Source organism: Euleptes europaea, chromosome 18, assembly GCF_029931775.1.
Source record: "Euleptes europaea isolate rEulEur1 chromosome 18, rEulEur1.hap1, whole genome shotgun sequence".
NCBI classification, from domain to species: domain Eukaryota; kingdom Metazoa; phylum Chordata; class Lepidosauria; order Squamata; family Sphaerodactylidae; genus Euleptes; species Euleptes europaea.
The window spans coordinates 27,780,408-27,806,603 of NC_079329.1; the positions used below are offsets into that span (position 1 = coordinate 27,780,408).

The window sequence follows — 26,196 nt, forward strand, 5'->3', positions numbered from 1 at the left end:
ACCCCGTCCTCCTCAGGCTCCGCCCCAAAAACCTCCTGCCGGTGGCGAAGAGGGATTTGGCAACCCTATCCTTGAGGGTCTCCCTTCCAAGCACTGACCCTGCTTAGCTTCTGAGACCTGATGAGATTGGGCTACACCCGTGTTGGCGAACCTATGGCACGCGTGCCACAAGCGGCACGCCGAGCCCTTTCTATGGGCACGCGTGGAGCCGCCGGGGCCCCCCGCCCGTCCCCCCCGTCCCCCGCCCCCTCTTTGCGGCCTCGACGTCATCTGCCTCCCGCCGCCCCACTCCGCCTTAGCAGCAGCAGCAGCGCCGCCGCCCCACCCAGGCGCCGCTCCAGATCCGCCACCGGCCGCTCATGCTCGGCCCCGAGGGCTGCCCTGCCGGCCGCACCGCTACGCCCGCCGAGTCGCCCCCGCCCCCTCCTCCGCCCCCTTGGCTTCCCGTCCCCCTCCTCCGCCCCTCCTCGCGGCCTCGGCGCACGTTTCCGCCTCACCGCAGCCAACTTTGTCGAGGGGCGGGGCGACTCGGTGGGCGTAGCGGTGCGGCCGGCAGGGCAGCCCTCGGGGCCGAGCATGAGCGGCCGCGGCGGAGGAGGGTCCAGAGCGGCGCCTGGGTGGGGCAGCGGCGCTGCTGCTGAGGCAGAGCGGGGCGGCGGGAGGCTTGCGGCGGGCGGCTCTTTTGCTTGCCACTGAGAGATGCACATTTACCCCATCCAGAGTCTCAAAACTGCATTGGGGGGGGGGTTGTTGTCTATTTGTGAAAGAGAGGTTTTGCCTTGGACTTGCCTCTGAGAGATGCACATTTACCCCATCCAGAGTCTCAAAACTGCATGGGGGGGGGTTGTTGTCTATTTGTGAAAGAGAGGTTTTGCCTTGGACTTGCCACTGAGAGATGCACATTTACCCCATCCAGAGTCTCAAAACTGCATGGGGGGGGGGGGCTATTGTCTATTTGTGAAAGAGAGGTTTTGCCTTGGACTTGCCACTGAGATGCACATTTACCCCATCCAGATTCTCAAAACTGCATTGGGGGGTTGTTGTCCATTTGTGAATGGGAGGTTTTGCCTTGGACTTGCCACTCAGATGCACAACTCAACAATAAGCCCCCCTGCAGAGTTTTGAGAATGCAGATGGGGAAAATGGTGTTTGTCAGTCATTGCCATGATTTAATTTTATGGATGACAAAGGATAGTACAGTTTGTTCTGAAAATGAAATCCTTAAAGTGTGGAATTCTCTGCCAAATAAGTTTAAATCAATGAAAGCACTTGGGATTGCTTTCCTCACTTTGTTTGGATCATTTTATGCTTGTGAGCATAAGATGTTAACGTATGAGTTGTTTTTTCTAAACTAAAACCTCAGTATTCAGGTTAAATTGCCGTGCTGGCACTTTACGATGAATAAGTGGGTTTTGGTTTGCAGTTTGGGCACTCGGTCTCTAAAAGGTTCGCCATCACTGGGCTACACCATGCCACCTTCCCTCCCCGCCTTCCCTTCCCTTCTACCATAGAGTTTCTGTTCAAATACTAGAGCATTGCCACATGGCCGATGAAGCCATGATTCACTTCCACATCCTAGATATGGAAGAGCTAGGTTTGAAACCCCAATCTGCCATAGAAGCTTTCTGGGGGACCTTGGTCCAGTCACTCTCTCTCAGCCTAACCAACTCCACAGGGTCATGATGGAAATAAAATAGGGGACAGGAAAACAATGTTGTAAGCCACTTTGGTTCCATTCGAGAGAAAAACTGGGTATAAACTTCTAAAAATAAATAAATAACCCACCTCAAGGGCTGTTGTGAGGATAAAATGGAACAGGGTGAGATTAATATAGTATGTTGCTTTGGGTTCCCATTGTGGAGAAAAGTGGGGTAGAAATAAAATGAATATTTGTAACTAATGAGAATATAGGGTAGCTGAAAGAAGCCTGCTTCTACTTTAACCTCAGCCAGAAACTCATTTAGCACCCTTAGTCAAATCTCTGTTATTTAAGGTTGCCAGCTCCAGGTTGGAAAATACCTGGAGGTTTTTGGGGCAGAGCCTGAGGACGGCAGGGTTTGGGGAGGGGAGGGACTTCAATGCCATACAGTCCAATTACCAAAGCAGCCATTTTCTCCAGGTGAACTGATCTCTATAGGCTGGAGATCAGTTGTAACAGCGGGAGATCTCCAGCTACTACTTGGAGGTTGGCAACCCTACTGTTATTTCACCTTCAGCCTCCCAATCTGTAACATAAGGATAACAAAACTTTCCTACCTTATAGGACTGTTGTATGAATTACTGTGGTAATGTTTGTGTCTGAACACTCAAAAAGCACTGTCTAATGGCCCCAAAGGGTTATTCTTACTATCATATGATGTGGGGTCAGAATTACTAACGTGGATGACAATCGGCACTTCACTTGTAACTGTGCATTAAAAGGGTGGGGAAACGCCATCCTGGTTTTGCATGCGGGAATGGTGGTTAAGGAATGTCAAGGAGAGACTTCGTGAGATGCAGGGATCACACCCAACCCACACTGGAAGGGGGAAAAAACTATGAGCAACACCTCTAACTTATTATTATTACTTTGTAAGACTGTTCTCCCTCTCTCTTTCTCTAGCCCAAAATAGCTTCTCCCAGGGTGATTCAGTAATAACTCGGGAGCCTCTAAATTCTGCACCACACAGCTCTGCAGCAAGTGGGGAGACTGGAGGAAACTGCAGCCTGCCACACCCCTAGGCAGGTTTTCATTCCTTCATTCGTTTCCACAATGCCATCAGTTTACTATTACAACAACTAAAATACAGGCCCCTGCCTGCAAAGAGCTTGCAGCCTAAATTTCAGTAGACAGCTTTGTCTCTCAATCTTGCCCAGTTCTAATCCTCACAACAGCACCCTCTCCACCATGGCTTTTGAGCTTGAAGGCCTACAATCCCTAGTGTAGGCTTTTGGGGAGGTCAGTGGTGGCTGGAGACGTCCTGCTTTTACAACTGATCTCCGGACAACAGAGATCAGTTCCCCTGGAGAAAATGGCCACTTTGGAAGGTGGGCTCTGTGGCATTATACACCGTTGAAGTCCCTCCCCTCCCCAAACCCTGCCCTCCTCAGGCTCTGCCCCCAAAACCTCCCACCAGTGGCGAAGAGGGACCTGGCAACCCTATCTATCTCTGTACGGAAAACACCACCGTGTACGAGGGCTGCCTTTGTTTCACTTTAAATGCTTACATGATTCAATTAACAGTTTTAAATTGCTCTCAAGTACTCAGAGCTTACCTACGCCAAGGTCGGAGTAAGTAAATAAAAATAACAGACTCACACCAGCAATAGACTCAAGTTTTTAAAAAACTCTAGCAGCATTGTCTAAAGAAATAGCAACCTCAACCTGAACCTAGTACAATCCAAAACACCGGCCTTTTATGCATGGCTGTTTCCCTCGTGGTCACCCCTCCAACAACTATGGGTCTTTGTGTTGATTATGCATGCCATTTCTGACTGTCAGAGGTCGCCACAGATACACTCTTATAAGCCCATTGACGTCAAAGGGCTTAGAAGGGTATAACTCTGCTGCTTAGGACTGCACTGAGAATTGTTTTCAACCAGGTTCCAACTTCCATACAAGCAAACAACACATGGCAAAATAACCAAATAAACTCTTATGCCCAACTGAAATCAATCTACGGATAGGACAAATTGAATAGGCAGAGATCTCCAGCAGCAGGGAGTTCCATAAATGTGTAGCAGCCGCAAAAGATGCCTGTGCACTAACGCTGACAAATGATTTAATTTTATTTTAGTTGGTTATCTGCCTGGCTTTCACCAGACCAATTAAGGCTATTTAAATAAGGTTACTTATTGCGAAACCTCCTCAAAGGTCACTTTTTGGAGACCTGGGGCTATTCATGCTTAGTTGTAATACAGCTTACAATTTGACAAACAAAGGCTATAATGTGTTACTAGAAGACAAAGCCATCTTTAATATTGTTCCTCCCCAGTGAGGCAAAAAAGTAGCCCCTATATGCCATAATCATTAATCCAGCTTCAAGGAAACAAACAAGTTCAAGATCTATCAGTACTGTACAAGAGCCAGACCTAGAGGAAACACTGGAATTGGTTTAAACTGAGCACTGTTAATTCCATCTGCTTCTGGACCTTGCTGTCAGTAACCCTGAAAAATAATTATCTCGACTAACTTTAATTACAGACTGGTTGGAAAACTCAACTTCAAGTTTCTTTTGCATCCATATTTGGTACAGGAAGGAAGGGAGGGGACATGTGCCTGTGTGACTGGCACTACTGCAGATCCTTAACAACCATACAAACACCTGAACCTATGAAACTGCCTTGCAGACTATTGGTACATCTAGACCACTATTGTCTACTCTGACGGGCAGAAACTCTCCAGGGTCTCAGCGGAAGTCGGTCAATGAGAAGATCAAGCAACGTTTTAATATCTCCCACTGAAATCAATGGCATAATAAAATGCAGAGCTTTTGTTTAACTTAAAAAAACAAAACAACCTTTTATTTATTTATTTATTTATTATATTTTTATCCTGCGATTCCTCAAGGGAGCTCTGGGCAGCAAATGTCATTCTCCCTTCCTCTGTTTTATTTTCACAACCACCATCCTGTGAGGTAGATTAGGCTAAGAGAGACTGACCGACCTTCATAGCAGAGTGGGGATTTGAACTGAGGTCTCCCGTGACAGCCACTGTGGTATAGAGGATAGAGTGTCAGACTAGGATCCTGGGAGGCCACAGGTTTGAATCTCCACTCTACCATGGAAGCTTGCTGGGTGCCTGTGGACCAGTCACACTCTCAGTCTAGCCCTACCTCACAGGGTTGTTACTGTGAGAAAATGAAGCAGGAAAGGAAAGCAGGATATAACTGAAACAAAACCCTAGTCCAGCACTCTAGGAATGACGTGATGGCAACTATACTTAACCCATACTTAAAACAAAAAAAAAATTAATGTTGAATTTGCTCATCCAGTGCCATTTTCCATGCTTTTCTTGTACTTGCGCAAAGTTTTGGAACACCCCCCTCCCTCCCCCTTGAAATAAGGCACATGAAATTAGTTTTTCAGGTATTGGCACTTGCAGTACAGAAGTGGAAGGTCTTTTCCGCATTCTTATTTCCCTCGCTTGTAAGTTCCTGTTTCTTCTGGGGGGTGGGGTTTCTGTTCTGCATGTGTTTTGCTCCCTCTAGTGATCGATTCGATATTACACCTGTTTATGTCTGGCATAAAAACATGCCGTTTAAATCCGCAAGGAGATATGCTGGACATGAATTGGTGTAATATTGAATCGACCACTAGAGGGGGGAAACATATGCAGAACTGGAAAAAACCCCGGAAGAAACAGGAAAATGAGAATGCAGAAAAGCCCTAGGATTAGAGAACTGAACCAATGTTCCCAATGTGGACAGAAGAATTTTTTTGTATGGATGGCACATTTCTGAGTCAAACGTGGGGTGCTTCATTAAAGAAGCCAAGAAAAACGATGGAGCCCTCATCTCAAACAAGCCCTGCGTTTCATCACCTCTACCAGGACACTAAATATGCCCAAATCCCTTTCCCTCAGCACTAATTTTTCCCTCCATACTCTAATTCGTTTTACCTTTTGTACATACCCCTTCTTTCAGGGTGTGTATGGGATAATATGTATCGTTTACTTAGCTAATTTCATCCGCATCCATAGCAATTTATAGACGTCATTTCAGTAACCCTCACCACAACCCTGAGAGATAGGTCAGGATGATTATTCCCATTTATCACATTTATACCATTTAACGCAACTGAGGGGCTGAAGCAGAGAGAGAGAGAGAGAGAGAGAGAGAGAGAGAGAGAGAGAGAGAGAGAGAGAGAGAGAGCTGCTTGCCTGAGATCCCACCTACTCAGTTCATAGCAAAGATGAGACCGAATTTCCATCATGAGTGCCAACGCTGTGCATCGCTGTGGATACATTCAGGCAGAAACAGAGACGACCCATTAATTCCATAAATAAATGAATAATAAATAAAATTAGCCACGGCACTGGAGTGGCCCCTTGCTTTGCTTCCCAGGGGAAAGAAATTCTTTCCCTCCACGCCCCCACCAGACAGCCCGTCTGCTTCCCTCCCCCTTGCCAAACGCATGCCAGGGATATTACAAGACAGCCTCTCTCCCCCTTCCGTCCCCGATGGTCTGCTGGTAGAAGAAGAGGGCTGTGTGTGCGCGGTGTGTACTTTGGGCAGCCAGCTCACCAGAGAGGGCACAAGGCAGCTCCACCATCTCCAGCAATGACTGCACGGTACAAATCAATGTACAGCAAAGAGAAGAATCAATTTCTATAATTAAATTCCAGCTTGTTTCATTTTTATTTAGTTAGAGAGCCTCTTCTTTTTTTCTACTTTTTTTTTCAGCCCCCTCTTCTTGCACAGCTATAACCATTACAAAACAGTCCTCTTTGCTGGAGCAGCTCAATCCAGTGCCTGGTACCACGGTTAGCTCCACAGAATACACATGAACACATGAAGCTGCCTGATACTGAATCAGACCCTTGGTCCATCAAAGTCAGTATTGTCTACTCCGACCAGCAGCGACTCTCCTGGGTCTCAGGCAGAGGTCTTTCACACCACCTACTTGACTAGTCCCTTTAACTGGAGATGCCGGGGATTGAACCTGGGACCTTCTGCATGCCAAGCAGATGCTCTGCCACTGAGCCACAGCCCCTCCCCACATCAAGGGGTTGACTTCATGGCGGTTGGTACAAGGCGGATGCCTTCTCAGCAAGGAGTCTGTGACTGCCGGATCACTGAGCAATACTCCTTGAGGTCCTTTCCCCCACCCCTTTTTAAGGAGAAGATGCTTCTACCTCTGGGACAGGAGCTCCAAGACTGACTTTCCTGTGTCCTGTGCATTAGGTTTTTCACTAGTTCGCTTTCCCAGTGGATTGCACACATTAAAATTGGTTTGGTGAACACTCGATAAACACAATTCAGAAAGGTCTTTAGAACAGAGATTTGAACCAGGATGTAATATTAATTTAGACATTTATACCCTGCTTTTCTCCCCACTAGAGACCCAAAGTGACTTACAACATAGTTCTTCCTTTCTCCATTTTCTCCTCACAACAAATACCTGGTGAGGTAGGTTAGGCTGAGAGAGTGAATGTCATGAAAACACACTGGGTGACCTTGGCCAGAGCAGGGATTCAAACCTGGGTCTCCCAGATCCTCTTCCGAACTCTCTCAGCCCATGCAGAAGCAGGTAATGGCAAACCACCTCTGAACATCTCTTGCCTTGAAAACGGGGTTGCTAGAAGTCAGCTGTGACTTGATGGCACACACGCACAGTCACACAAGACGACCCCTCTCAAGACGCCAGTGCATTGCAAGACTCACTTCCAGATCTGATGCTAAGGGCAGACGAACCCCATGGGAAAGCCCAGCCTGAGGAAAATCTAGGCAGGTAGCCAGCGTGGTGTAGTGTTAAGAGCGGTGGTTTGGAGCGGTGGAGTCTGATCTGGAGAACCGGGTTTGATTCCCCACTCCTCCACATGAGTGGCGGCGGCTAATCTGGTGAACTGGATTTGTTTCCCCACTCCTGCACACGAAGCCAGATGGGTGATCTTGGGCAAGTCACACCCTCTCAGCCCCACTCCTGCACATGAAGCCAGATGGGTGATCTTGGGCAAGTCACACCCTCTCAGCCTCACCTACCTCACAGGGTGTCTGTTGTGGGGAGGGGAAGGGAAGGCGATTGTAAGCCTGTTTGAGTCTCCCTTAAGTGGCAGAGAAAGTCGGCATATAAAAACCAATTCTTCTTTTTCTTCTTCTTCTAGGTGCTGATGGATTTGAATCTGGCTCTTTTATTGCAGACCAATATGGCTACCCTGCTGAAACCATCTTGGGTGGTGAGTGTCCTAAAGGAATGTCAGTTCTTCTATTTTATCCCAGAGTTTAAAAATACAGGGGAACTGAATGGGGTTTTCAACAGCCATACAGAAGCTTTGGATTGCAATCAGAACATATTTGGGCTCCTACCCGGAACCACCTTCCGTCTCTTGTCATTTGAGCCCCCGCCCTGGACTGCTGCGTTTCTGACCACCTACAGCAGACTTAACGTGCAGAAGGAAGCTCAAAGTGCTGACATTTCGAAAAGAAATAATTACACAGTGCAGTTTAATACCGTCCAATTAACACCAAGGAACTTTAAACAGAAATCAAGGAGACTTTCCAGCGTGATGCACCGGAGTGGTGGAAATGGCTCTAAGGGATTAAAAATAGCTTCTGAAGAATCATGAATTCCTCCCTGACATGCACTGTAGTGTGGAGCAGAACTGAGAATTTGGCTTCAATGAATTTCGCTGTCGAAAGGGGTGGGGTGGGGGTTTGAAGGGACTTTGAAAACAAGCAGTTTATAATGCAATCCTAAACAGAGTTACACCTTTCAAACACTTAATTCAATGGATGTGGAAAGGCATAACACCGCTTAGACCAGGTGTGTCGAACTCATTTGTTAGGAGGGCCGGATATGACATAAATGTCACTTGGTGGGGCCGGGCCATGTGCACATAAATAAGAAAGAAAGAAAGAAAGAAAGAAAGAAAGAAAGAAAGAAAGAAAGAAAGAAAGAAAGAAAGAAAGAAAGAAAGAGGAAGAAAAGAGAAAAGCCTCCCCACCCCTGGCTGCGGCCGCAGCAAAGCCTCCCCACCCCCACCTCCGGCCGCGCCAGTGGCCCCACGGCCCAGCGCAGCAGCGCCAAAGGCCAGGGGAGTGGGGGAAGGGGGACTAGAGATGCCTCGGCTACGTGGGCCAGATAAAAGCCCTCCAGGGGCCAGATGCGGCCCATGGGCCGCATGTTTGACACCCCTGGCTTAGACAGTGGTGCTGGTTTCCTTGCATTCTCCCTGGCCTAGCTAGCCATCAAATGACCCCAACTGGATTTGGGCTCTATACGCCTTTCTGGTATAAACTTAGGGTTGCTAGGTCCCCCAGCCTAGGGTTGCCAACTGCCAGGCAGTAGCAGGAGATCTCCTGTTAATTCAACTGATCTCCAACCGATAGAGATCAGATCACCTGGAGAAAAACGGCCGCTTTGGCAATTGGACTCTATGGCATTGAAGTCCTTCCCCTCCCCAAACCCCGCCTTCTTCAGGCTCTGCCTCCAAAATCTCCCGCCGGTTGAGAAGAGGGACCTGGCAACCCTACCCCAGCCTCTGGTGGGGGGCTGGGGAGTAGGGTTGCCCGCTCCAGGTTGGAAAACGCCTGGAGATTTGAGGATGGCGCTTGGGGAGGGCAGGGGCCTCAGTGAGGTACAGTGCCATAGATTCCACCCTCCAAAGCATTCGTTTTCTCCAGGGGAGCTGATCTCTGTAGTCTGGAGATGAGCTGTAATCCCAGGAGATCCCTAGGCCCCACCTGGAGGCTGGCATCCCAAATGAAGGGGCTATTGGCCTAGGAGACGGAATTCGCTGGCGGAATAAAAATGGAGCAGTCGGATAGGAATACTTCAATATCGATTCTACTTCTGGGGCACACAGAGCTACTTCGGAGGAGGTGAAGCAGAGTTTCTTAATAAAGCTCGAGAAACACTGCCCAGAGGCAAATTTTTATGGCATTCAAAGTCAAATGGTGAGCTTTCCCCCTCCTTTTGAGAAATTAAGCTCACAAGTGGAGGGTTCTTCCCCAGAAACTCAGGGTGGGGAATTTGTTGCTAACACAGCCTTACAGTTGAGCTGTAATTCTGGGAGATCCCCAGGCCCCACCTGGAGGCTGGATTCCTATAATTCGCCTCCTTAGACCAGGATGGGCATCACTGCCTCCCCCCTCCTCCCCCCCATCGATACCTCGGCTGCTCTTTCCCCTTTGTGGTGGTTGCTAAGCAACTGCTCCCTGGCCATCTCCAAGTCAATCTCCCTCCCAAGCCTCCCCTCAAGGCCCAGCATGAAGGACAAACGATCCGTCTCTTTGAAAGATGGAGTGGCCCTCCGCCACTCCTTCCCCCTTCTCTCCTAGCTCTAGGGTTGCCAGGTCCCTCTTTGTTATCGGTGGGAGATTTCTGGGGCAGAGTCTGAGGAGGGTGGGGTTTGGGGAAGGGAGGCACTTCAATGCCATAGAGTCCAATTGCCAAAGCGGCCATTTTCTCCAGGTGAACTGATCTCTATCGGCTGGAGATCAGTTGTAATAGCAAGAGATCTTCTGCTATTACCTGGAGGTTTGGTAAAGAGAAGCAGCAGTAAAAATGAAGAAAAATATGATTTGTAACAGTAGTGGCATTATTATATCATAGCCACTATAGAGTTACATAGAAACAAAGTAATATAGTATATACATTGATATACAAGGACAGTTGCGCTGAGTAGTTCAATCTGTACAGTGACAAATGAATAAAAGTAAGAATAAGTCAGTGTCTGTGGTTCCAATCTTTTCAAGAGGTGTAGTTCTTTACAAAGGTCCGGTTATCTCTCTGTTTCGGCTAAGAAGCCTTCCTCAGGGACCAACGCTAGCTGTTAATAACTTGCTTACACGTTGGCCTGCTATTACAACTGATCAGCTGATAGAGATCAGCTCACCTGGAGAAAATGGTTGCTTTGGCAATTGGACGCTATGGCATTGAAGTCCCGACCCTCTCCAAACTCCTCAGGCTCCACCCCAAAAACCTCCTGCTGGTGGGAAAGAGGGACCTGGCAACCCTACTACAGGCTCAACTAGACGTGACGCAACCGCAATGCCTGCCATTGAGATGCTGCTGCCATTTTAAGGCTTAGATTTTTCTTATTTCAAAAAACACCACGGGGCCTGATTCTGGAAGCCTACCTGATGGTATCCTGGCTAGGCAAGATACCCAAGAGGTCCTCCCCTTGGCTAAGGAGGCTTGAAAACAGCTTTGAGGGGGCGGGACAGGAGCCCTAGTGGCAGTGGAGGTGAAGGGCGGTACTTGCTGGGTGATGGGGACATCCCTGCCTCCTCCCCTGGCTGCTCCTTCATAGCCTAAGGATGCCAGCCTCCAGGTGGGACTTGGGGGTCCCCTGGAATTACAGCTCATTTCCAGACCATAGAGGTCAGCTCCCCTGGAGAAAATGGCTGCTTTGGTAATTGGACTCTATGGCATTGAAGTACCTCCCCTCCCCAAACCCCGCCCTCCTCAGGCTCTGCCTCAAAAACCTCCCACAGGTAGCGAAGAGGGACCTGGCAACCCTACTACAGAGATCAGTTCCCCTGGAGAAAATGGCTCCTTTGGAAGGTGGACTCTATGGCATTATACCCCATTGAAGTCCCTCCCCTCCCCAAATGCTGTCATCCTCAGACTCCCCCCCCCAAAAAAAAAATCTCCAGGTATTTCCCAACCTAGCCTGGCAACCCTAGCCTGGAAAACACCACCCCTCACCTCTGTTGCTGCCGGGGTTCTTGTCTCCCCCCCACACACACACACACACCATCACCACTATTTTCAAGTCTCCTCATCCAAAGGAATACTATTTGGGTATTCTGGGTCTCTTCCCAGCTGGGGCACTGTCAGATAAGTCTTTCAGGAGGAGGTCCTACAATATAAGCCTTAAAATGGCGGTGGTGTCTCCATGGTGGACACAGGAATACCATCATGTCTAATCGAGCCCTGAGCCCTCCACATTAACCAAAATAGCCTTTATTGGTTATAACACAATCTCCTCTATTGGCATAAAATCAATAGTGACTACGTAATAACATAGAATTGTTGCAGTTGAGAATTGCTGAGGAAGTTAAAACAAAGATAAATAAAAAGATGCTTAAGTTAATAAAACCCTCTGATTAACTCGCTGGCGAATTTTCATAGCAAATCTCAGAAAATGTGCCACTTCCTCCGATATCTCAGGTGAGTGATTGTTCAATAGAAAAAGAGCATTAAGAAGAATTTAACTTATTTGTCAAAATTTCTGCATAAAATCTACAGTGAAATAACACTGTACAATAGATTTAACACAATTGCTACCACTAGGGCAAAGTCTGTCTAGAAAGGGGATTTTCCGGAATCTTCCTTCCGAAATCGCAGATGGCATGACATTAAATCTAGCAAGGGAAAAGGCTCTACGTTTGTGTATCGTAAAGATGGTACAAATATGGCGTGGGCTGATATATATCAAAGGAAATCCCTAAACTTATTTGGTCATAACAGCGGTCTGGCCAGCTCTGCACCAAGTTCTCCAGCACTGGCCAACCAGATAGCAAAAGAAGCAAGTGGATAGGGATGGCATCCCTGGCTCAGGAAATTCCTAGAGATTTGGGAAACGTGGCTGAGGTGGGAGCTGAGCAAGGACGCGATGCCGCACAGTCCACCCTCCGAGGCTGCCATTTCCTCTCAAAGAACTGATCTCTGTCACGTGGAGATCAGTTGCAATTAGGTTTGCCAGGTCCCTCTTCACAACCAGTAAGAGATTTTTGGGGCAGAGCCTGAGGAGGGAGGGGTTTGGGGAAGGGAGGGACTTCAATGCCATAGCGTCCAGTTGCCAATGAGGCCATTTTCTCCAGGTGAACCAATCTCTATCAGCTGGAGACCAGTTGTAAAAGCAGGAGATCTCCAGCAAGTACCTGGAGGTTGGCAACCCTATCCTGTGCCAAAGCTGGGTTTAGGGAAAAAGGAAGATGCTTGTGTGTATGTATGTATATATGTATGTGTATGTATATATGTGTGTGTGTGTGTGTATAAATGAAATCCATTATTCTCAAAAAGTGAACTGATCTCTATTGTCTGGAGACCAGTTATAATAGCAGGAGATCTCCAGCTGGTACCTGGAGGATGGCAATCCTAGTTGTAATTCCAGGCAAACACCAGGTCCCACCTTGAAGTTGGAAACCCTAGCTATATCACAGTCACTAAGAGCTAGACGCCCAAATGGTTCAAATCTCAGCACAAAAACTAACACAATGCACTCTCTTTTCCTTTCCCCCCACCTCAGCTACTCCCCATCAGTAATATTGATCTGCCTTCCAGCGTTATTGTAAGGAATACTGAGGAATATGAACTGCTCTGAGAGTTTAGGAAAGAGTATGAAATAAATACTGATTCTCTTCTAGGTTACTGCCCGTGACTTTGAATGGGTGCAGCAGGGGGTGTTTGGAGTTTTCTCTTTCTCGTTCAGTGCCATCACTCCTGTTCCTCTCCCTCCTGTTCATTTCTTCTCTTTGCCTCTCTGGGGTTGCCAACTGGCCTGACAAGGAGCAGACCCCACCCAGGGGCAGAGTCCAGTCCAGAGCTCACCAACCCAGGGCAGGATCACGGAGTGTTTGTGTTTATTGTATATAAAAGATAAAATGTTATAATTACCATAGGACACTAGTGAATGCTCATAGTGTGGCACAGCCTCAACAAGAACCATATCGGCACTGCAACGGGTGACTGATGAAGGAGAACAGTGAAACAGGAATACTTAACCAGCAACCTGTATCACCTGATTGTGGAACTGTAGTCTTCTGTACACACGACTGAAATAGTACAGAGTACTTATAGCCGTATTGGATCCTTGTGCTTTTTGTTCATATGGTTTGATGTATGTTAAGTAGATGTATGATGGAACTTTGAAAAGTGTGGATAAAATACATTACTCAGTGAGTTTAAAGAAACTGTGTTCGACTGTATAATATAAAGTTGATTATTAGTCATAGCAGCTGCTCCTTTTTTATGACACAGCCTCCCGCTATTACAACTGATCTCCAACCGATAGAGATCAGTTCCCCTGGAGAAAATGGCCGCTTTGGCGATTGGACTCTATGGCATTGAAGTCCCTCCTCTCTCCAAACCCCACCCTCAACAGGCTCCGCCCCCAAGTCTTCAGGTATGTCCCAACCCAGACCTGGTAACCCTAGGTGGGTAGGGTTGCCAACCTCCAGGTGGTGTAGGGTTGCCAGATCCAGGTTAGGAAACTCCTAGAGATTTGGAGGTGGAGCCTGGGATGGACAGGGACCTCAGTGGGGTACAATGCCACAGAGCCCACCCTTAGGGTTGCCAACTTCCAGGTTCTCCAGACAGCAGATCTCCAACTTTCTGGTACTAGCTGGAGATCTCCTGCTATTACAACTGATCTCCAGCCAATAGAGATCAATTCACCTGGAGAAAATGGCCGCTTTGGCAATTGGACTCTATGGCATTGAAGTCCATTGAACTTCTGTGATTGGCCTTCTAGCAGCAATTTGGTGGTGGCACTGGCACCCACAGCTTGCTTTCAAAATTCAAAAATGTCCACAGCCTCAATTAACCTGGGGACGTCCGGATGGCCCATCTAGCCCGGCTTCCTGTTTTCCACAGTGGCCAACCAGATGGCCTACAAGCAGGGCATGGAGCCCAAAGCTTCTACCTGCTGTTGCTGCACCCAGCAACTGGCATTCAGAGGTAATATGCGCCCCTGAATTTGGAGGTTTCATTTAGCCATCATATCTAATAGTCATTGGAGGACATGTCTTCTATGAAGTTGATATCCAAAGTCATCTAAATTAGTGGTCCTCACCACATCTTATGGGAGTCAATTTATTTAGAGAATTCTACGTGGGAGGCCACCAAGGAATACCAGGGTTGCTGTGCAGAGGAAGGCACTGGCAAACCACCTCTGTTAGTCTCTTGCCATGAAAACCCCAAAAGGAGTCGCCATAAGTCGGCTGCAACTTGAAGGCACTTTACACACACACACACACACACACACACACACACACACACACACACACGTGGTGTGAACAATACTTCTTTGTCTGCCCTGAATCTATGCCTATCAATTTCTAGCATGGAGGGGGAGGGAGTTCTATCTCTATGCACATTTCCCATTATAACTCCACAATGAAAAGGGCTAACCACTTAGCTTTTTCGTAAATGAAAGCTGGGAACCAGCTGAGTATTAACAGACCATTATAATGTTGATTAGGACAATCTATTGATTACTGTTTTTAAGCCCTCTGCTGGTGAAGGGGGTAATGGCAGCTGAAGGCAAGGAAAGTACGGGGAAAACTGCCATGTAGTGGCTCTACTCCCAATGCAAATCCCTCTGCATTTGCAGCAGCAGCAACAAGAGCTACACAGAGAATCATGGTTGTGTGGAAACAGCCTGGCTGTTCTATAATTATTATCTTCACTAGTGTCATTAGTCCATGGTTAGTAGTCCAGAGGCTACATGGTTACAATGACCAGTTAACACGGAGAGACCCATTCACCCTGCTTGTATGTGTTCTCTTTTTTAAAAAAAACCATTTATGCCAGTGGTCACTGCAACCGCCAGTTGCAAAGAGTTCCACTGATTACCGGTACATACTTATGGATAAATATATGAAGATGTACCGCCTTTTGTTCCACCAAACAATAGTGACAAATGTGCATATGAAAAATGCATGTGCCTTCTGCTCTGCTAAGTCTGATTCCACTAAGCTCCCCGCAGTCTTTGAATCTCTTGCTTTTCACTCTCTTTCCAAACATATTCTGATTCCAGGAAAAGTTCTGTACTTCTCTATGACAACCTACAAGCCAAGCAATGCAAAGGGACTTCAATCATTTGCCTACCTTATTCTAAGCACAATGTCTGTGTTCCCTCCAGCATGCTACTCTTTATTTATTTCCTTTGGGGCTTAATAACACAGTAACCAGTTTTTGCCTCGATGCCTCCCTCCCTCTCAACCCCCCCCCCCCACTTCCCACCACAGATACTGGAAAAATCACAACAGCCTTGGATTTATTATAGAGAGATCGCTTTTCAAATTTCTCCCATTTCCTATAGAAAAAGTCAGATATTTGAAAAAGACATTTGAGAGGGGGATATGTGTGTGTGTGTGTGTGTGTGTGTGTGTGTGTGAAGGACAGGGAAGTTAGGATGTTGTATTTTGTAAGGCGTTTCAGGCAGGTTCCCTGGAGGTGTGGTATAAAAAAAATTGCCTAAATAAATAAAGTTTTTTGGGCAACCCTTTCTGAGAAGCCAGAACACACATACCAGCAGCATCAAATTCCTTCTGCTGGTTTATTGAGTAAAGGATTCTCATGTATATCTTGCCACAGAAAAGGAGTTGGTTCCCAGACCTCAGTATGTCACCTAGTGGGACACAGTCCCTGGAGCCTGGATAGGGTTGCCAGCTCTGTGTTGGGATATACCTGGAGGGCAGGGAGCCATTCCTGTTGGCAGCAGAGGATAGGACTCGCAATAGTGGGTTTAAATTGAGGGCGGAAAGGCACCGGCTGGATATTAGGGGGAAATTTTTTACAGTAAGAGCTGTTCGACAGTGGAATCAGCTACCTAGGGAGGTGGTGAGCTCCCCCTCTTAAGCAGAGGCTGGACAAACACTTGTAAAGGATGCTGTAGGCTGACTAGATGGCCAGTAGGCCCCTTCCAACTCTATGATGATTTTATGATTTGGGGGGTGGCGTCTGAGCAGGGGAGGGTTTGGGGAGGGGAGGGACTTCAATTGGGTATAATTAGGGTTGCCAACCTCCAGGTACTAGCTGGAGATCTCCTGCTATTGCAACTGATCTGGAGATAGAGATCAGTTCTCCTGGAGAAAATGGCCGCTTTGGCAATTGGACTCTATGGCATTGAAGTCCCTCCCTCCCCAAACCCCAGCCTCCTCAGGCTCCACCCCAAAAACCTCCCGCTGGTGGCGAAGAGGGACCTGGCAACCCTAGGTATAATGCCATAGAGTCCACCTTCCAAAGTGGCCATTTTTTCCAGGTGAACTGATCTATGTCACCTGGAGATCAGTTGTAATAGTGGGAGATCTCCAGCAACGACCTGGAGGTTGACAACCCTACGCCTGGACGAGTACGATTCATGATAGTCCGAAGCTTATTTTGGGGTGCAACAGGGATGAAACTACCGCATCAGCTCTTAGCAAAAGAATCCCATGAGTTTCGGGGAGGGAGGGAATGACATTACTTTGAAGCCTTTGTCCCCAAAACCAGGCTCTGCTCTAGGCCCAAGAGTACGTCACCTTGCAGTTCACAACACCCCCCCAAAGGTTTGGGGTCGTCAAATCTTCATTCCGGAGAGAGTTCCCCGTTTCTTACTCTTCATATCTCCCAGGTCCACCCTGATTTGAAGAATATAGCACTAAAACCAGGCTTCGGACCAGGGGAACAGCTTGAGTCCTCTTATGCAGCACAGTCCCATTTGCCATGGTCCAAAGCTCATTTTGGAGCGCAGAGCTGTTTTAGTTCCATCAAGCTTGGGGGTTGTATTGGCAGATAAGGAACTGGTGATGGAAACTGCTGTCAAGTCGCAGCTGACATATGGCAACCCCGTGGAGTTTTCAAGGCAAGAGACGTTCCGAGTTGGTTTCCCATTGCCTGCCTCTGTGTGGTGACCCTGGACTTCCTTGGCAGTCTTCCATCTAAGTCCTAACCAGGGCTGAGCCTGCTTGGCTCCCAAGCTCTGACAAGATTGGGCTAACCTGGGCCATCCAAGTCAGGGCAGATAAGGAACTACTGGTGGTGAAAAGGGCCGTCAAGTCATAGCTGACTTACGGTAACCCCATAGGGTTTAGGTGCCTGCCTCCGCATGGGCTGAGTTCTGAGAGAACTGTGACTAGCCCAAGGTCACCCAGCAGACTTCATGCAGAGGAGGGGGGAATCGAACCTGGTTCTCCAGATTAGAGTCCATCTCTCTTAACCACTTCACTATGCGGGCTCTCAACGTAAGGAACTAGAATCTGCAAATAAGGAACCAGGTGCCAACTTCAACCTCATCTACAGAAGGGTGTTAATGGGTTCCCTAAGCCCTGTCAGCACACCTCAACCTGAGGCATTTTGAATTTCCTCCACCTTCAGTCTTATTGTAAGCTGACCAGCATAAGAATCGGCCATTAAATGGTCAAGAGTTGACCTGGATACTACTTTCTCGTTCACATTGTTGAGGTCTGTCCCACCTTTATCGCCTCCCTTTTGCCAACTGGGTCTCTGCCTCGGATAGCCCAGAGAGATAAGCAGACTCTGGATTCATGTGTGCCGGAATATCGGGTCTGCCAATCAGCTGGGGAGCCCCTAAGCCATATCTTTCCTCCAAAACTGCAGGCTGTGGCTCCTTCTCCAAGACATCTTCCTAGCTGAAGCAGGTACCCCTGGGATTTCAGCACCGAAGTCAGTGTTTCTATCTTTATGGACGGGCCAGCCCCTGACCACCAACATCACCAATCCCTTCCCTACTCAAGCCCCCGCCCCCCAGATGGGACCCCAGCCCCGAGCCTTCTTTCTTCAAGCGCACACGCCGCCCTGGTCTCTAGCCCTTCTCCTGAACAAGGATACCACATGGCAGCTGGTGGGTGGGTAAGGGGGCTGGGAGTGAAGAAAGAGAGAAGGAACCTTGCAGGCTGATTAAAAAAAAATCGCACAGACACCAGATGCCTCGAACACATATGTGTCCGCACACACAACCTGTCTCGTTTACAATCTCTCAAGGCGACATGCCTCCGAACCACCCTGTCGTACATGCAGGCACACGCGAGCAACCTGTATTCTGCATCACAAAGGTGAGCCAGGAAGAGAAAGGGAGACAACCAACGCATTCTTCCCAGTCCCTTCTCCCATAGATTTGATGTACTTTTTGGATTCTGCCTCCTGGAAGGACGCTCAGAAGGGACACGAGAAACACCAACTTGACAAGGGGAAATCCAAACATCCTCCCTCTCCGGGATCGCATCCCAGCTATTTCTGAAAAGAAAAACTCACTCCAAAACCACAACTCGGCCGACCTATTCCTTCTCCCTTACATTTTCTTCTGACTCTTTTCTTCTTCGCTTACTTTCCCACTCGAGGTCCCTTCTGCCTTCATCATCTCTTAATGAGGCGGGGGCAACAACCTTAATCGCATTAGGGGGAGAAAATAAAGAAAGGATAGGGGGGGAGAGATATACCACCTAACAGCGCAACCATTCACAAACCCGGGACAGCGAGCAAATGTTCTGCATCTTTTAAGCCAGGTGGCCGCAAAATTAAGACAACAATGGGGCGCCTCCATCTATCTCCAGCTGCCGATCCATCCTCCCTCCCCCACCGCCTCTGTTTTCAGTAATATTTCTAGGGCAGCAGGTTCCGTAGCTAGTTAATCTCCCTGGAGCTCAGCAGCCTTGACGACAAAGCGGGGTGGGGGGGGGGGAGAAAATATATATCTGTATATACAGACCCAAAGAAAGCAGCAACCACACAACCCTTCACCGTGGCTGTTTAAACACCCCCACCCCAAAAGATCTACGACCATTCCCTTCTCAAGAGAGAGATTCGGTGGTGGGAATTCTACCTTGCCTCCCCACCACAAGGGGCAGGGGGAGCTTCTCTCACCCCCACCGCACACACCCCCTTTAGGGGGGGAAAAAAGGCCCACTATATTTAGATGCAAAGCCAAACAGCAACACCGCCCGATGGGCAGGAAAACCTCAGCAGCAGCAGGAGCATCGCAGGGTGGTACCGGTGGGTTGGGAAAGAGAAGAAAGAAGAAAAAAAAAGGAAAGGGTTTTCTCATTGAAAAGAAGAAAAGGAAAAAAAGCAACACCAATTAAAAAAAAATACCTGCTACTTAAGAATGGATGAACATTGACATGCCTTGAGATGGTGTATTTCCCATGGTCGCCCGGGCTTTGTTCCTCTGCCTCCGTCTGTCTGTCTGCCTGCCTGTCTGTCTGCCTCTCTCTTCTCTTTCCAACGGACTCAGGCCCAGCCAACCATCGGGAGCTCAGTGGCAGAAGTGCAACAAGAGAGCGCGGGTGAGTGAGTGTGAGTGTGCGCGCACGCCTTAGCGCTAGTACAAAAGGAACGGGATGGACAAAACACATTAGCTCATGATAGATTAATGTGGTGGGGGGGAAACACCGGGCTCCCTTTCTCTCTCTCCTTCTCCCCCTCTTAAAGGCTCCTACCTTCTATTCAAAGATGTACAGCACAAAATGCCAAGAGGATCTCTCGGCAAGGAACACAAGGGCGGTGCATTAATGCCGGTGCGCCTTGCCGGTCCAGAGGAGGTGGCGGAAGCACCCAGGTGGCCTTTGCTCGGTGACAGTCTGCTTTTTACTTCTCTCTTTCTCTCTCTCCCTGTCAACCTCAGCGGGAGCCGAGCTGCACAGGTGAGCCGATGGGAAGGGGGATCCGAAAACTGCTGCAGCCATGAATCTTCACGCAGCAAACTTGCCTGTTAAACACACCTGTGTAGCCCTGAAGGTATTCTTATCATTTATGTTCTTCTTTTGTACCACGCCCTTCTCCTCGATGGGGACCCAAAGTGGCTTAAAACATTCTCCTCCTCTCCTCACAACAACCCTATGAGGTAGGTTAGGCTGAGAGTATGTATCTGGCCCAAGGTCAGCCAGCTGGCTTACAATGCAGAGCAGGGAATCGAACCTGGGGCTTCCAGATCCTAGTCCAGCACTCGAACCACTACACCACACTGGTTCTTTAAAGTAAATAGGTTAATATCACGGAAAGATTTTGCTCTCTGGTCTAGATGTTCAGTTTTTAACCATCTTGGAAAGGAAATAACTATACCTAAACACTGAGATACTGCCCTTTAAAATAAAATTTATAATAATGAGATGAAGCTTGAACTCTATCAGAAGAAGAAGAAGACGAAGAAGAGTTGGTTTTTATATGCCAACTTTCTCTACCACTTAAGGGAGAATCAAACTAGTTTACAATCACCTTCCCTTCCTCTCCCCACAATAGACACATTATGAGGTAGGTGAGGCCGAGGGAGTTCTGAGAGAACTGTGACTAGCCCAGGAGCACCCAGCTGGCTTCGTGTGTGTGTGTGTGTAAAGTGCCATCAAGTCGCAGCCGACTTATGGCGACCCCTTATGGGGTTTTCAAGGCAAGAGACTAACAGGTGGTTTGCCAGTGCCTTCCTCTGTATAGCAACCCTGGACTTCCTTGGTGGTCTCCATCCAAATGCTAACCAGGGCTGACCCTGCTTAGCTTCTGAGATCTGACGAGATCAGGCTAGCCTGGGCCATCTAGGTCAGGGGGCTTCGTGTGTAGGAGTAGGAAAACAAATCCAGTTTACCAGATTAGCGTCCGCCACTCATGTGGAGGAGTGGGGAATCAAACCCGATTCTCCAGACCAGAGTCCAACGCTTCAAACCACCACTCTTAACCACTACACCATGCTGGCTCACAAGACCCTGGCAAGACTCCCCCTCAGCCTCCTTTTCCCTGTTCTGTGAAATGGGAATAACAATATCTCCATTATTATGTTTTTGTGCAGCAAGAGTCTGCGTACAAAGTACAATTCGTATCTTGTCACGTTATTCCCCCAGGACAACATTAAGAAAAGCTGATGAAATACATCCTGCCCCCAACCCATCATGGTAGCTGACTGGGGATATGAGCCTAGACCTTCCCTCTCTTCCAAACCCTTCTTTGCAGCGCTCTTGAGAAGACAAAATAATGTGTAAAGATCGCAATGTGAACTTGGGAAAATGTATTTAAAAGACATGGGGGGGGGGGGGTGCGGATAAGCAGCTTGAGAGCTCTAGGGATCTGCCATTATGCCTTTGCCCTGTCTTCAGATGGAAACAGATATTGATTTCACTGCAAGGGACAATCTCATCAGAAAAGAAAATTGTGTGTGGGGAATGGGAGTAAGAATAGGAGATGGAAGAATAAGTCCAATGCACCTTCTTTGTGGTGCTCCATTTCCCCTAGACAACAGTGGCAGCTGCCAATCATGACTTAAATACCCTCTGTCCATTGTTCAGAGTTGCCCTTCTACAATCATCAGCAAGGGATTTACAGGGCAATCCGAAGTAGAGCTACACCCTTCTAAACCCATTGATTTCAATGGATTTAGAAGGCTGTGACTGTTTTTAGGATTGCGCCGTTAGAAAGCAGTAAAGCTTTACCTTGTTTTCTGGCCTGTAATCTGACAGCTTTCTTCCCAGGAAATGTAAGAATCTTTACCTTTTTTTTCTTAAAAACAAATAAGCAAAAGTTTCTGGCCCTCAAGATTGCTGGGAGAGGGAAAATAGTTAGAAATGTGCAGGCAGATTAATGTGCAGAAATATCTGCAGAAGATTATGCAAGACTGAGAGGGGACATGATAACCATCTTCAAGTACATAAAGGGCTGTCATATAGAGGATGGTGCTGAGTTGTTTTCTGTTGCCCAGGAAGGTCGGACCAGAACCAATGGGTTGAAATTAAATCAAAAGAGTTTCCATCTAGACATTAAGAAGAATTTTCTAACAGAGCAGTTCCTCAGTGGAATAGGCTTCCTCGGGAGGTGGTAAGTGCTCCTTCTCTGGAGGTTTTTAAGCAGAGGCTAGATGGCCATCTGTCAGCAATGCTGATTCTATGAACTTAGGCAGATCATGAGAGGGAGGGCTCCTTGACCATCTTCTGGGCATGGAGTAGGGGTCACTGGGTGTGTGTGGGGGAGGTAATTTCCTGCATTGTGCAGGGGGTTAGACTAGATGACACTGGTGGTCCCTTCCAACTCTATGATTCTATGATTCTTTGCAAGGGTGTGCAAAGAGACTTTTTCAATTATTGCATCCAAATGATGAAACACCTTCCCCACTAGGGTTGCCAGCTACAGGTGGGAGATTTTTGGGATGGAGGCTGAGGAGGGCGGGGTTTGAGGAGGGGAGGGACTTCAATGCCAATTGCCAAAGCGGCCATTTTCTCCAGGTGAACTGATCTCTACCAGCTGGAGATCAGTTGTCATAGCAGGAGATCTCCAGCTCAGTACCTGGAGGTTGGCAACCTTATTCCCCGCTTGGAGAATTAACAACGTCAGAGCCTAAGTTTCATCCCAGGAGTAGTTCATGCATTCACCCCATTAGACTTTCAAGTCACAAAGAATGGTGTGCAAGCAGAAATCTCCAAAGCCAGAGACTGGAGCTGAGAACTGCAAACCAGTCATACACAGAATCCAGCTTTTCTTTGTGTAGAACTTGTTGCCTTGGTACGGGATTCTTATTTTGTTTTCTCCTTTTCACAGAGAGCACACACAATCCTGCCTACATCCCATTCCACTAAGATCAAACATCCTCTTTAACAACCGTATCTATCTACTGCACTACCTTCAAGGCAGCCAAGGATTTCTGGTGTTCATCTTGCAATTAAGAAACTCCCCTGTGGAGGTGGAATATCTGTGGAGCCATTCTAACACTATTTTCTATCGAATGGGATAATTTACGCTTGCTCTTTAAATTATTAACCAACCTGAACAGGTTTTTTCCCCTTGACGGTGAAAAGGCTGAGAAACAATAATAATACTTGGAAAAGCTATGCAAATTCTAAGTGGTCAGACTACATCCGAGAGAGTGACTGGCCCCACAGTCACCCTGTGAGCTTCCAAGGTGGAGTGGAGATCCAAACTTGCATCTCCCAGATCCTAGTCTGGCAATCTAACCACTACGCGATGCTGGCTACCCATATTAAAGGCCATTTATGCATAGGGTTGCCAACCTCCAGGTACTAGCTGGCGATCTCCTGCTATTACAACTGATCTCCAGATCAGTTCCCCTGGAGAAAATGGCCACGTTGGCAATTGGACTCTATGGCATTGAAGTCCCTCCCCTCCCCTCCCCTCCCCTCCCCAAACCCCGCCCTCCTCAAGCTCTGTCCCAAGAACCTCCCGCTGGTGGCGAAGAGAGACCTGGCAACCCAGGTCTTCCCATTCCCGTTAACCTGACTCTTCCATTTTCCCTGAGCAAAGCCCAGGTGAACTCCCCATGCAGAAGGCAAAGTGCAGGCAACACAAGCTTGGTTTATCTCACAGCCAATTACAAAGCAGCATGTCCAGAGGTGGGGATTCAAATACTTCCTGCTTCCTCTGAGTTTTTTCTGAGCACAAGAAAGGCTTTTTAAAACTGAGGCTTGGATTTCTCGCCCCCCGCCCCTTTCAGGTTGCTCCGTTTTTTATGTTGTTGTTCTTAAAATGCTTTTTTATGTGGCAATTTGGGTTTGGGGGGATTTTCCCTCCCAGTAAGCATACAAGTAAGCCAATTAAATAGCAGCATTTAAAGGGGCAGGGTCTTGATTTGAGCTTGGAAAATGCTGGTGCATAATTCCCAACAGGAAAGTGTGGGTCCAGCCAGCTACAAACCTCAGGTAAATCTCCCATGCATAAATGACCTCAGACAAGTAGGGGCTGAGCCAGGATGAAAGGGGCTTGCCTAAGGCAACCTAGTAAATATATGGAAGAAGTGAAATTTGAACCATATGCTTCCTTATTCTAGATACTAATTACAAAATCAGCTCTTCCTGCTGCATAAAACAAGTCTGAAATTCACATGACTATAAATAGTTAATTGTACACTAAGATGGTTTATATCCGTTTTTAATGACTCTGCATTGTTTTATATATTCAAGTTGGTCTGCTTTAAAAAAAACTGTATGGATTTTTAAAAATCTGTGTTACAAAGCTATTCTCAGACATAGGTTTCTGGTTAAACAAATATTTTTTCATAGATTGACTGATCTGACTGCATATGCGTAGCTTTAAAGTTTAGGAAATCAGTGTCCCTGTGGTCGACCGGGCAAACAGAAAAGGTTCTCAAATGTCTCCATGCAATAAATGATGGGGAAAGATTAGCCTCACCAAGGACCCATCTACGATTTTCAGCCCTGGCCCGGATGGCCCAGGTTAGACCAACCTTGTCGGATCTCAGAATAGTAGCAGGGTGGGCACTGGTGGACTTGGGATGGGAGACCACCAAGGAAGGTTTGCTACAATGAGGCATGAATGCAGTGCCAAACTGCTTCTGTTTGCCACTTCTCTTGAAAACTATCTGGGGACGACATTCTTCGACCACAACTTGACGGCACCTTTTGTTCCTCCTTTCCTTTCCTGGCTATATGACTTACAGGGAAATTTCCTGGTTGGGTGGGAGAGGAGGAGGAAGAAGAAGAAGAGTTGGTTTTTATATGCCGACTTTCTCTACCACTTTCTCTACCATTCTAGCTGTATCTGAAGAAGTGAGCTGTGGCTCACGAAAGCTCATACCATACCAGAAAATATTTTTCTTAGTCTTTAAGGTGCTACTGGACTCTTTCTCTACCACTTAAGGGAGAATCAAACAGGCTTACACCTTCCCTCCCACAACAGACACTCTATGAGGTAGGTGGGGCTGAGAGAACTGTGACTAACCCAAGGTCACCCAGCTGGCCTTACGTCTAGGAGTGGGGAAACCAACCCCGTTCACCAGATTAGAGTCCACCGCTCATGTGGAGGAGTGAGGAAACCAACCTGGTTCTCCAGATTAGAGTCCACCGCTCCAAACCACCGCTCTTAACCACTACACCACGCTAGCTCTTTACCTTAGAGTACCATTGGAAACAAGCAGAGTTGAGCCTCAGCAACTCTACCAGAGCCTTAGGAGCCACTTGGCTTGGACCCTTCAGCGGCAAGATGATTGGTGCCAGTTCACCAATTTCTTCCTCTTTTACTGCCACCAGTTTGCAGGAGGAAGCTATGGCTGAGGCAGGGCACATTGTGGGTGCCACTCAGCTGACTGGCCCTGCAGCGATAGCTTGTAGGGCAAGAAGGATCACTCAGCTTGGCTTACTGCAGGGCCATTTTAGCCTCCAAGCCCACCCACCCCCCATTTCCGAACTGCAAAGTTCTGCAACATCCCAGACAACTGACGACTTCCCCACCCCCACCCCCGTCAAGTCACAGTTGATTTGAACACATGAATCTGCCTTATACTGAATCAGACCCTTGGTCCACCAAAGTCAGTATTGTCTACTAAGACTGGCAGCGGCTCTCCAAGGTCTCAGGCAGAGCTCTTTCACATCACCTACTTGCCTAGTCTCTTTAACTGGAGATGCCAGGGATTGAACCTGGGACCTTCTGCATGCAAAACAGATGCTCTACCACTGAGCCACAGCCCCTCGATTTATGGCGACCCTATAAGGTTTTCAAGGCAAGAGATGTTCACAGGTGGTTTGCCATTGCCTGCCTCCCCCGCCACACCTCTGGTATTCCTGGGAGGTCTCCCATCCAAATACTTGCCAGGGTCGAGGCTGAGAGTGTGTGACTGGCGCAAGGTCATGCAGCAAGTTTCCATGGCAGAGTGGGTATTCGAACTTGGGTTTCCCAGATCCTAGTCTGACACCTTAACCACTGGCTCTCTGACCATATATACCTCCACAATATTCCCTCTAGGAAAAAGATGGAATGAAAACTACAGGTGCTGACCCTACGGCCGACTTTCACATCAATACCCCTACTGCCTTCTGCACCATGATTGCTTTGGGCCACCCGCTAGAAGGCAAAACCGGTTACTCACGAAAGGAGCAGCCA

At 47.9% G+C, this 26,196-nt stretch overlaps 1 protein-coding gene and 1 non-coding gene across 2 annotated transcripts in view; both read right to left on the reverse strand.

Annotated features, from left to right (window-relative positions):
* SRCIN1 (SRC kinase signaling inhibitor 1) overlaps positions 1–19,570 on the reverse strand; it is a 321,558-nt gene extending 301,988 nt beyond the window's left edge. The window contains exon 1 of the mRNA XM_056864749.1: positions 19,465–19,570. The gene's annotated coding sequence lies outside the window, so the exon portion shown is untranslated. The remainder of the gene's footprint in view (positions 1–19,464) is intronic.
* A 6,142-nt stretch (positions 19,571–25,712) lies between these two features.
* TRNAA-UGC (transfer RNA alanine (anticodon UGC)) lies at positions 25,713–25,784 on the reverse strand. Its single transcript has one exon. It is a non-coding gene; the product is annotated as a tRNA-Ala (tRNA).
* Positions 25,785–26,196: the final 412 nt, after the last annotated feature.